The 12,913-nt window shown below is 43.8% G+C and overlaps 1 long non-coding RNA gene across 3 annotated transcripts in view; it reads right to left on the bottom strand.

Moving 5' to 3' along the window:
* Positions 1-3,054: 3,054 nt before the first annotated feature.
* The window catches only part of LOC115071996, an 18,159-nt gene continuing 8,300 nt past the window's right edge, over positions 3,055-12,913 (bottom strand). The window contains exons 2-5 of one of the 3 annotated variants that reach the window (XR_003851056.1): positions 10,409-10,477; positions 9,915-10,024; positions 6,880-6,933; positions 3,067-3,094 (exon numbers count right to left, since the gene is read on the bottom strand). This is a non-coding gene — a long non-coding RNA (uncharacterized LOC115071996). Of the gene's footprint in view, positions 3,095-4,464; positions 5,337-6,879; positions 6,934-9,914; positions 10,025-10,408; positions 10,478-12,913 lie in introns of those variants that run through there. The other 2 variants (XR_003851057.1, XR_003851058.1) reach the window with 2 other exon arrangements.

Genomic DNA, 12,913 nt, shown 5'->3' with positions numbered 1-12,913 from the left:
GTCATTTTCCAGGACACTTTGAGAAAAAAAGCTTTGTTCCACAACAGTCTATGGAATTATCTTTTTTTTTTTTTTTTTTTTTTTGGACTTTTTGAGACAGGGTCTCCCTGTAGCCCCAGCTGGCCTGGAACTCACTATGTAGACCAGGCTGGCCTTGAACTCACAGAGATCCGCCTGCCTCTGTCTCCCGAGTGCTGGGATTAAAAGTGTGTACTACCATGCCTGGCTGGAATTGTTATCTTTTATCCTGAGGATGAGAGGAGGGAATGTGTGTTGCCACCAAAGAAGAGCCGGACTCATCCTAAAACCAGAGGCTCCCAGAATCATTGCCCAATAGATTGTTCAAATTGTATGGAATTATCTTTGCATACAAAGATAATTCCTCTGCAAGACAGCCTGGGATCCTCCCTTCCCTCCTTACTCCAGGCCTAGAACAAAGGAAAAGTTGGCCATGCTCTCCCAAGGCACCTCTAGGCAGTTCTCTCCCCTCTGACAGTAAGGCCGGATGTTCCAGGCAGAGTTTTCCAGCAGCACTGAGACCTGCACAGACTCACTAAGAACTGCTCTCCTCCAAGCTGTGATCCTCCAACTCCCGGGAACTTCAGAGAGACTTCACCAAAGATCCTTTTCTTCCTTTACATTTTTACAGGGAGGGAGTTTGGAGTGGTGGCTCAGCACATGGAAGTTCCTGGAGAGAACTTCCTCAAAGGCATCATCCCCTGTAGGGCTGAACTAGAGAAGAAGACACAAATACTATCGACTTGCCTGACCCTGCCATTCCCTCCTGCTTGGTGGCCATAGGAATCTGACTGCTCACACTACTCAGATTCCTCCTTCACCCCCAAAGGTAAACTGTCTCCAGTTACCCCACAACTGTCCTGAAGTTGGGTGGCCATGAATAGGGCCTCTGGAAGCTTTTTCAGAATAGTTTATATGCAAAGCATTAGTCTCCCCCAAAAGCTATTTTGGGGTCCTTTCTTCTGAATAAGTATAGAGGCACACTTCACTGAAGAAATTCCTTTCCCAAGAAAACACATCATGAGTGAGATTTGGAGAACTGAAGACCCCCTGCCTCCCACTCCTCTGCCAGCAGTCAAGTCCAGGGGCCTTAGGAAATGTTGCCAAACTGTCACTTGTTTTTTCTTGCAAGAGCAGTGACAGAATAAATTGCTATTTTGTTTGGTTTTGTTTCCCATATACAAAACCGCCTAGGCCCTGGAACCCAGGCTGCTGGCATTTTAATTAATGGTAATGCTGGCTGAGCCTCCCCCTCCCCCAGTGACTCTGAGCAAGGGAGATAAATTGGCAACTCCAGACAAAGCCATGTGTGAATGTGGGTGCCCCTTGGAAAAGCCAACCCCTGGGGATGACTGGCCTGGGTCTCTAAGCCTGCCCCTCCCCCACTCTCCCAGTCGACAGGGCATTTTTCAGTTCAAATAGGAATGTGTTAGGAGCAGGAGGAGTTCTCCTATTAATAAATAAACAAAGGCTCTGGAACTTCAGATTCCACTTAGAGTCCCCACTTTCTTGTTATCAGGAGCAGTTTAATTCACAGATCAACACTACCAGAATTATCCAACCCCAACTTCACAACAGCTGAAAAGCTACTCGGAAAAATGTGATCAAACACCCAGACTCTGGCCTTGAAATCAACCGGTATTTACAGGGACAAGCGTCTGTCTCCTCCTCCTCTGGGTCAAGGTAGTAGTCAGTCCTTCCCCAAGAGATATTGTGGATTTTTAAATTTTTTTTCCCAGTAAAATTTTATTTCTCCCCCCCTCCAACTTTCCCAGCTTAATCATTTTATCCAGTTTAAACGATGGGGATTTAAATTGCTATTTTAGTAGAAGAGGCTTGATTAAAACCTGTGTCCTCATCAAATTATTGGACAGTGGTTCTTGGGCTCTGTTTACATTAGTGTCAACCTTAATTTAAATTCCGCATAACTATATTTGCTTCGCTAAATGCATTCGCCAGAAACACACCACAAATTACTTTGCATTATGAGCAGAGTCTCTTTGTCTATTGCAAAGTGTTTTGAAATTAGCACCATAAGTAACTAGCTGTAAGTGTCACTCGATCTCCTTAATGCCTCATTAATCAAACCCTGTGGCAGCTAGCTGGTGTGATGTCCAGGCCCCTTACATATAAGATCAGTATCACTTGTTCCTAGCATTTGACCACAGTCTCTTAATCGATTCATTATTTGTTCATTTGCCCTTCCCACAGTGCTGCTCCTCCCTCAGAGGCCCCCCACGTGCAGCTGTGTACTAGCCCAGAAACTGGATATAAAACCCCAGTTCCCATCTTGTGGAAAGTCATAGGCTCAAGAGGAGGAAATCTTTTAATAGAAGACTCCTACCTGTTTCTTAGGTTACCTATCATGATTCAGCGTGATTTCAGATACACTTGAAGTGCCACACTGGCAGCTGGGCCTGGTGGCACAGGCCTTTAATCCCAGTATGCTGGAGGCAGAGGCAGGTGGATCTCTGTGAGATGGAGGCCAGCCTGGTCCACATAATGAGCTTCAGGCCAGCTGGGGCTACAAAGGAGACCCTGTCTCAAAATAAAAACTAAACAAAACAAAGCCACACTGAAAAAATTCCCTGGGCCAGAATTAGAGAGAGAAAATGAATATGTCTATCCCAGCTGACTATAATTCCCATTTCAGCCTCGGTTCTCACCGAGATGGAGATACATCGAATCAGGAAAAACTAAAAGCTTGTTTCTTCATTATAGGATATGAATTTCTCAGTACTGAATACAACAATTTTAAGTGTCTGTTTGCAGAAGAAAGGCGGAATAATCTGGACAGGGCTTACAAATGTATCAATCCTTTTTATAAAAAAAAATTTATTCATTAATTTTTATTTTATGTGTATGAGTGTATTACCTGCATGTACATAAGTGCACCCACGTTGTGCAAGGCCCACAGAGGTCAGAAGAGGGTGTCAGATCCCCTGGAACTGGAGTAATGGATGGTTGTTAGCTGCCACGTGGGTGCTGGGAATTGAACCAGGGTCCTCTGCAAGAGCAGCTGAGCCATCTCTCCAGTCCCTCAATCCTTATTTTTAAAAGACGCTTTCTTCCATCCCTACACGTGAATACAAAATCAGAGCAAAATATGCCATTTAGTAGGAATTTTTATTTAGACCCTTTCATAGTGTCATCGAACATTTCCATGTCCCTTCCCCTCTCCCTGCACCACACATAGGCTGGAACACACACACACACACACACACACACACACTATTCACTGGTATGTCAAAATCACTTCCCAACCTTGGTGAATAACAGTCTGTGGATGTTTTAGAGACTGACTTAAGTGTGAGGTGAACATGTCGTGGGTGGCAGTTTCCCTGTAGGGGAGCCCTGCTCACAGTTCACCCCCACAGTGAGCAGAGATGAACAGGTGCCCCGCAGCTCCACGTGAGGTCCCCTCTTACACAGCAGTGTCTCAATGGGAGGCCTTTGGCTTCCTGGCCTTTCCTTCTGACCACCCAGCAGGAAAAATACGTGGAAGAGGTTTACCCCACCAGTTGTCAGTGAGAAAAACACAGGCAGGCATGTGTACATACACAGCACTGAAACTTACTTCCCGCAGGTGGGCTTCAGGCTGTGAATGTTCAATGTACTCAGAGTAAACCATTCACTTTCTTTGCTGTTAAACTTTTTTGCCTTTTCACCTTGTAAAACCATTCAGGGTAAATCAACCTTATTACAATAGACTTAAGCATTGGAGCCTAGCTCCCCAAACCAACTAGTGGCCAAAACCCACTGAGCTGGAACACACATCCAAAAGTGCAAAAACTCAATTCAACTTTGACTTTTAAATAGCTGAAAAAAAAAATAACTTCGATATAAACTACACCTTAGGCTTAGTTAAGTCCGATCTCTCTGGTGATATTTAAAACAAGCTCTAATTTTAAAAGGATGGGTATAAGAAAGTGTGCCGATCATGTTTTAGATGAAATTTACTCTGATAATAAGTGTCATTCACAGCAAGTTAAAAAATATATTTATGTCCTGTCTCCAGTTCATCCTCTTCCTAGCCTGATTACAACTCTCTCTACACAATTCTGGACATATTAAATGTAGGAAAAGAGGTCCAAAATGGATTTTCATTAGTAGGGAATTGCAAGTGAACAGTTTATAAATCGACTCCTCCAAATGATTCCCCTTTTTAGCAGCTGAGTACGATTATTTAAACCAAAAACTTAGCTTCCAAATCCCTCTTCCCTACATTACACAGATACACCCTCTCCTCCTAAAAGGCAGCATTTGGGCACAAAACACCAACCCTTTAATAAAACTAACCCACAAAGATCACATCTTATCCCAGCTTGTATTTCAAAAAGAGAGGAAGAAAAGCATGAAGCAGACATGAGCGTGGAGCCCTCTGTCCCCTCCCCCTCAGTCCTGTTCCCTCCCTCCCCAGCCCCTTGACAAATGAAAGAGCCGCTCTTTACCCGGTACAGTAAAGGCACCCCGAGATTTAGGGGGATAAGTGCAGCCTTACTTAGCTGCGAGGCTGCAGCTGTGTTCTTATCTTAGCAGGAGATGGCCAAAGGAGACAGGGACAACAAAAGACCCCAGAGAAGGGACAGTGGATGCATGGGAAAGCCAGTACCCCAGCATTGTGGTGCTTCTGCTGAGCAAATAGTTCAAACTGTTCGTTCCCATCTTCTATTCTCTGCCGGTACGTTGTTTGCGACCTTGCATTTCATTCTGCGGGGAAGGTTGCTCGCTGGGCCCATAAGCAAACAGTCCAGCAAAGAGCCAGCCCTCCTCCTCTCTTCCCCGGAGAACTAGCATTTTTATTTCGGCTCCAAGCTGTCAAAGACCTGGAGAGTTGATGTCGGTGTCCTGAATTAATTGCTTTAAGCTGGAGCAAGCTCCATGGGCTGCCAAATGTCCAGAAGATGTTTATTAATAATGTTTCCTCCAGAATTCTGGCTTCAAGCTGTCCCTGGGTGGTGGCCTTTCCCGCTGCCACCATCTCACCCTTGGCCACCCCCCACACTCCAGAGAGAGCGTCCACTTTCAGTCACCAGGTCAAAAATTTTAAATTGCCTTTAGTGAAAAAAAAAAATCTGCCTCTGTGACTGGATGCCCATGTGAGACGGTTTTGTTCCCATTCAGAAAGATCTGAGTCACAGGAGCCATGGACTTTGCCCTGAAGTGAGCGGTGGGGAGCAGAGAGCCCCCAGGATACCCTTGGGTGTCACTCACTTAACAATAAGCAAAGAAATGGGGGGATGAAAAAATGCTTCTCCTACCTGTCCTCCCAGACAAAATCCAGGCAGACAGACAATACAATGCGTTTTGAAGTTTTCCTGGGGAGGGGAGAGCCCCTTTAATAGAATGAAATAATAAACCAATTTATATACCGATATAAGACCAGGATCCTGAGTGCCATTGTGTAATTTTCCACTTGACTTTTCATTATCTACCTGAACAAAATCAATCTATATGTATGGGATCAACATACAATTCCAGAGATAAAAGCTGAAAATAAATGCGCTTTGCATATCCTGGAGATAAAAGACACAGTGCCTGGTGCTCCTTCTTCTTCTCCTGGAGATGCATTTATTAAATAAATTGTTGTGTCAAGGAAAGAGCCAGACAATGTGGTGTGCCTTCAGCGTTGACTCCATTGCTTGAAATATCGATCTCACAAATGAACGGTGGTTAATAAGTACCCTGCAGACCATATCAGGTCTTTTACCCTAGTTTGCCCCACGTGTAGTCAGGGTCAGTTTTCTCCCAACCAAATCTCCCTGAGGGGAAAAAACAGACTTCCCCTATTAATATGGATTTAAGGCTAAGGACTTCAAGAGCCTCTGGAATCCTTCTCCACAGAGACAAAGCACCCTGAAAAATCACATTATTATACAAACCCCCATGCAGCAAATGGCCCAGCTTGTAAAGACCTTCAGAAAGGAAGGGGAAGGGGCCTCCTGCTCCTTGGAATTGATGTGTTTTATTTTAAGCAGGTTGGGTTTCATTCTCTGTATGTCTTTCATCACCTGGGAATCAGAAACAGTAAAACTCTCTCCATATTTGCAATGCCATAAAAAACATCACCATGGGTGCAGCGTCCACAAGCAGATGCAGGATGTAGTTGAGTGTAGCCTTGTTGGGAAGCCCTGCTGGGTTTAGGGGCTCTTTAGGGAAAGCAGCCTGACCCGTCCTTCCAAGGACATCTTGCGGGTCGTGTTTCTACTCTGGTCTCTATCCACCTTTCTGAAAAGCATGGATTCAATTCCAACATTGTCAGCCCAACAACAAAAAAAAAGGCCTGCAGGTATGGGTAACCAGCTACCTTTCATCCCAAACATTCACTCTTGGGCTGGCAGAAATTTTCTGGCCATTGAAAAACACTCATCTCTTAAAACAGACTGTGGGTCTTAGAATAAGAATGTCTAATAATGAGCTACACATCGCTGTTTATTCCTCATAAGATTTAGTAACTCTGGGCAGAGGTTGAATGACTACCTGTATGACTTTGGATCTCTAGGCAAGGCAGATCAGAGCTTCTGTATTTTTAGGATCTTTCCTTTGCTGATTTTGCACAGCTGTTTCTCTGCTCTTTGGGCCTAATTCTGCAACTCTTGCTGCTCCTGTGAACGCTTCCCTAACCCTCTGAGTCCTCAGTATTTGCAATAGCATGGCATACACTTGGAGCAGGCCTACCACCACATTTCTATGAGCCAACTGGTTTTATCTCATTCCTTCCTCTATATGCATTAAACACTGAGGAAGGTATTTGGGGCTGTCTGACACAGTGTCATGGCCTTTGGAAACATTCTTGTGAGGGTCAAAGTTCAGCATGAGAAGCTTCCTCAGTCACATGATGCTCTTAGCAAACAAACTTACCAATGTCCTTTCTCTGGCTCATCTTTTTGTGTCAGTAGTTGAGAATAAGCAAATCTAGAGAAAACATAAGCACACAGCTAAGAAGGGCCTATAGTAGTAGCATGTAGCTATAATCTTAGTACTCAGGAGGTTGAGGCAGGAAGATGGCAAACTTGAGGCTAGCCTGGGCTTTAGTACATTTTAGGCCAGCCTGAAATACAAAATGAGAAGTTGTCTTCAAAAACAAACAGGAAATAATGTAACTGAAACAGTTACATTGTTGTTGGAATTGTGTGAAAAGGAAGACACTTCCTGACAGTATGTGAAAAGCTCCTGAAATTCACTAAAGTGATGATGCCTTCTATCCTGAAGTATCCAGCCTTGATGAGCTCAGGGTACTTTTATCCACATCTGAATGAGTTACTGAAATCATCTAAGAGAACCAACAAAATAACACAGGAGTTTCATCTAACATAAAGCAAATCTTTCAGAGGTTTCCTATCCCCCTGATTTCCATGAAGAAAAAGAATGCACTAAAATGAACAGGGTATTCCCATTTCCACAGTGAAATTTGCTCAGCCTGGAAGTTGTCATTGCAGAGTGATTCTTCTGTCGGGAAAACGCTCCACATCTAATCCTGACACAGAGTTGTAACATAATCCATGCTTAATTTGTGAAAGTGTGGACATTCAATGAAATACAGCAGAAAGTTGCTGTTGACTTTGCTAGCCCTAGGATTTTTTAAAAACATGCATTAGCAGCTCTACTACCTAAAGGAGACAATGCAGAAGGCAGAACCTCAGAAGTAAGGCTGAAAGCACTGGCCTTCTTGGCTGAGATCAAAGTATGGATGAAGACAAAATGCCCCCCTGTTTGCATACTGCAACTTGTGGAGCCCATTAGAATCTGGGAAATGGAAGAAATTATCTGTGAATAAATGCCAGCCAGCCTGATAGTGTATCTGCCTTGGTGTTTAAGATAAATTATTTTTCCCGCAGTAGTGGCCTCATTCATCCTTTCCCTTATATGCTTATCATTTTAAAAAGCAACCAAAATGCAGAATACTCTTGACTTCCAGCAATCCCAAATACAAGTGTGCTAAAATGTGGTTCCTTCAACAGCGAAACCCAGGAGGGAATCCCTTTACACTAAGTTTGGTGGAGAAGAGGTCCATTTCACAGATGGAGAATTGGATGGTCCTCTCTGCCTTGTGGGAGAGGCATCTAGTTTAACCCTTTCATAACAGCCAAATGGAAATGCTTTCCAAAGATGGTTTCTATTGGAGGATAGGCGGTAGAGATTGGATGGGTTAAGTTAAACTCCATACATATACTCAGTGATGATGAAATCCCCTGACCTGGCTCTTGGAAATGTCAACATCAATACCTGTTCAGGACACAGTGAGTTCTAGAACTGTGGAGCCAGAGGAGAGCATCCCAGCATCCTGAAGATGCTTAGAACTTTCCACAGTGCTTAAAGTGCCCTTCAAATGGCCCTAAATCAAGAAAGTTGTTTTTTAAGAAAGAAAAATATATCCTGTATTTTATCCCATGGTGACAGCCTAAAATGTGAATGAAGTGTTTATTTTGATAGCATACTATCACCATGGATAAAATTAATAGATAATATTACTAAAGAATGCAAGAAAGGTCAGGTATGAGAGACATAGACAATTTATTCTAATCTTACAGTCTACATCAACCTTTTAAAAGTTTTTAAGCATGGAAATAAATGGAGAAAATCTCTAAAAAGAAATTAACATTTGGCTCAAAAATTGTTGCTTTCATCACATTTTATTATTCTCTTAGAATGTCCTTATTATTTAATAGTATTAACTGTGCTTCCTAGGCCAGGGAATGTGGCTCAGTAACAGCCTGTGCCTAGCTGGCAGGTACAAGGCCTGAGTTCTAGCCCCAGCACCAGGAAAAGAAAAACAAAATGAACAGAACTTATATATCCTTAATCCGTTTCTACTGTCTTAATACTGAATATAAAAGCACATATCACCAAGAGGAGAACAGATTTCTTTCAAGCAAATATGAAACAGTTGCTCTATTATGTAGCTCAGGTAGTAACCATTTTATGGCGATCCTCTTTAAAATAGCATTTAATGGACTTCCCCAGCTGCTGAGCCAGTTGTTACTTTGTAGCTTACTCCAAGCTGCCTCCTCAGCAACTGCATCAGATATGTTACTACAGGATAATATTCCTGTAATATTTCATTCCCTTTTCCCAAAATTCTGTGAGATAGAGAGAGGCATGGACTCACAGCCCATCCAGGATATTTAGCCCTCTGCTAAGCCAGGGGAGTTGATTTAAAAGGTACTCTGGTTCTCTACAAAATCTCCAGGCACCATCTCAAGCATCACTTAAAAGTTCCGGGAAGAATTTGGGGGGGGGGGGTGCTTTGCCCCCCCCCCCCCCAGTTTTCAAATGGTCCTAGTGACTGTAGACCAGCTCAGATACATGAGGGAGGGCATTAGAGAATCTTTGTAGGCGATATGTGAATTTATGAAGCCAATGGACATGGCTGAAATTCCCTTTCTCCTCTTCTGCTTTCCTAAGAACTAGAGAAAAAGTAGAAACACCATAGGAAAAGCAGGAGGAGCCTTTTTTTAAGGAGAGAGAGAGAGAGAGAGAGAGAGAGAGAAAGCATCCATTTTCAATAATTAAAAGAGAAGTGTGTGAATGAAGAACAGCAACCTGAATTCAAACAGCAAATATGGAGGTTCAGTTCTTTCACGTTCTAAATTTCTTTTTCCCTTCCAGGAAATAAGTAAGAAAGCCAACAAAGATGGAGGTAGACTGCTCAGTGTTTTGCTTGACATCACAGGAAGTAATTTCACATTTACCAAGTGATGCTTGATTTCAAAACCATAACTGTTTCTGTCTGACTAAAAAGTCACCTCAGGTCTGCAAAAAGAGACCCGACTGATGACACATTTGACACAGATTTTAGGTCAGGTAAATAGAATGCATGGACCTTATGTTCTGACTTAAGTGGGATTAAAAAACACAGGTGATTTTAGAGTCCATTTTGAGTCCACCTTGCTTACTTTTTCCTCTGTTCTTGCTGCTTTGTGGTTCTATGTCGTACAGATGGCAACATTCTCATACTGGGCACCCGGAGAAGGTCACATGTTTCGCATCAATGGCAATTAGTTCCCTTTTTAAAATGGAAAATGTCATTAAGTTCTTGAATAATTCAAGAGTGGAGGTCACAATACAGTGTCCCTTTTGGGGGTCTTTATGGTGTAAATGGAAAAACAAGGCGATCCTATCAGTAAGAGTAGATCTAAGGTTTACAATGTAGCTCTATTTAGTGTGACAGGAAAATTAAATTACAGAGACACTCATTCATCGTCACCCGTTAACAGGCTTGGGAAAATTGTGGATCCCCGGGGGCAAATCACTGACAATATACGGGGGAACTGAAAATATTTCATTTTAATTGGTTGTTTCCTTTGCTTGATTTTGAAAACAACAAACATGCACTCTCCCGCGCACCTCTCTGGAAAAGGCTCATGAATCTCCCAAGCTGTAAACTTACAGGATCTGCCCCGGAGCCTCAGGGCTATCTTCTCAGTCGCAGCGGAACCGGTCTGCACCCCTGGGGTTCCTAGAAAGGAAATAAGAGCGTCAATCGGTGTTCACCGCAGCCCACACTCTCCATCAGAGCTGGTTGGACAGGCGTTACTGCTCTGGAACAAGGGTTGCCCCTCACTCCACTAGGGTTTTGGAGGCAGGAGAGAGGAAAGACACTGTCTTTCTCCCCAGAGGTGGAAAACTGAGAGTGACATTCTTAATCACCCGTCCGAGCCCAAGATGCAGGGGCCCGGAGAGGGTGGACAGGTTTGGACACCAAGAAAGTACAGGTTGAAGGTGTGAAACGAAAGTCCTTAGAGGTCACCAAATGACATGAAGTTTGTCCTACCCCACGTTAGCGCAGTCCAGCCACTGCTAGGGTCCCCCGCATACACGGTTAGGACGGGTGGGGTGGGTGTGGCTGCTGGAGTCTGGGCTCAAACCCCACCCTTGACCCTAGGCTGTTCTCCCAGTGAGCACTGCCCGAAGCAGCGCTGTGCCCTGGATGTCTCCGAAAGCAGCCGACCTTGGCACCTGATGAAAAAAAAAAAAAAAAAAAAAAAAAAGGCTTTTCTCCGGGACTGGAAGGAGGTGGGGGAGGGGCGGGAAAGGAGTGAAAAGTGTCGCGCCCACTGTCGCTGCAACGAGATAGGTCCGACCCAGCTGGGTTGGCTGTCTAGGGTGGATTCCCGCGCTCTAAAACTTGGATGATAGCGGAAATGGTTACCCGACGCTCCCCTGCCTCGTGCTGAGTTAGCTCTTTTATTTATTTTTCCCTAAATGACACTTAACAGGCATTTATTTCTCTTTTCCGCCCTTCCGGGTCCTAAGGCGGGCCGTGAGAATTGCCAGAGAAGCGCTCCACCCGACCTTCGGAGCTCTCCCGGCTTTGCGCATCTCTGCCTTCTGCGCTTGGTGAGGTGGCACCTGCCCCGCAGCTTCCAGGGCTCCGCAGATCCCCGGCCTCCGCCCAGCCCAGGTGCTCGCGAGTGGCGGGGCCGTGGGAACCAGCGCGCTACCCCGTAGCTTCCCGCGCCTACCCTGCACCCTGAACGCGCCCTTGAGTGACCGCCGCCGCTGCTGGAGAGGAGTCCAAGCGAGGATGCTAGCAGCAGCAGCTTGGAGTTCAGCTCAGAAGGCGGAACGCGGGTGCTAAAGCAGTCCTGAGTTTAGGGACGTGTGGTTAAAGGGGGAACAATTTGATTTTTAAGAAATATGACATTTTACTGTAATTAGCTCCAAATGTGACTAGTTTCTACTTCAGCAGAGACATATTTCTTGGTAGAATTAAACAGTAGGTTTCATGGGGGCGGGGGGTCACAGCAGTGAGCGGGCCATTTAGATGCTTTTCGTTTTTATAATGCTTCAGTTTAAGCAAACACTCCCGGGGCTCCCGGGTACTTTAATTCCAAAGACAATTTTCTGTGGTTTTAATTTGATTTGCATTTTTCAACTTTGATAATATTCAATTTCATGGCTGAATACACATGTAAACACTTCTGACTTTCGCCCCTTGCACCAAACAGAACGTCGCTTGTCTCTGTGCCATGGGAGTTTACACCAAGAGTCCTAAAACTGTCTGCGAGTTTCCCCTAAATTATTTTTCAAAACTTAGCATGGCCTTGTGTGGGCTCCAGAAGTGGCAGGTTATCAAAAATATCCACTCTGAACTAGCCGAAATTCTGGGAGAGCCTCCCAGCACTGTGACAGTGAAGGTGGTAAAGAAAATACCCCCCAACACAGAACAATTCTATTAGCCAGAAACATGTTCAATATTGTACTGATAATTTTTGAACAATCTAAAGATAATAAATGTGTTTCTTTCAGAAATGTTTTAATGTAGATTTTTAGCACTAGGACTGGAGACATTAAGAAATGCATTTTTTAAAGTCCTGGCAAAAAAGGTTTAATTAGCACCATTGACCTGTTTGAACAAACATAAAATCTAGAGAAAGATAGTCAAACTGGATAGTTTTATTCATATCAAAAGTACATAGTCTGCCAAAGACAAGATTGCGTACCGGTGACTCCGTATTTCTCAGGTCAGACTCCCCTCCAGACCTGGTGGGAAGAAATAGTTGAGAACCAACTAATGTGCAGAAAGACTAGAAATGCTAAAACTCCAAATGCATTTGTGTAAATCATTTAAAATCATACTTTTAAAAGAAAAGAGCAAAGAAATGGCATACTTTTGGGGGTTGTCCAGGGCTACTTTATATTAAAAACTGCTATCTAATTTCCAGAGCTAATTCTTATTTTCTAAACATGATGTTATTTATATTTTATCTTATTCTGGTGGTAGGGATTGAACTCAAGGCTTTGTGCATGCGGGCAAGCACTTTACCGATTAAGCTACATCCCCAACCCCTATCCTTCATTTTTCAAAATAATATATTTACCTGCTTGCTGTCCATTTTTGCAGAAAAGCACACTGTGAAATGATTTTTATCTTAAAGCCTAATAATTTATG

Source organism: Nannospalax galili, unplaced genomic scaffold, assembly GCF_000622305.1.
Source record: "Nannospalax galili isolate Female #2095 unplaced genomic scaffold, S.galili_v1.0 scaffold1000, whole genome shotgun sequence".
Taxonomy (NCBI): Eukaryota; Metazoa; Chordata; class Mammalia; order Rodentia; family Spalacidae; genus Nannospalax; species Nannospalax galili.
Note: the sequence above shows the minus strand (reverse complement) of the source record. Positions and strands in the feature narration are given on the sequence as shown.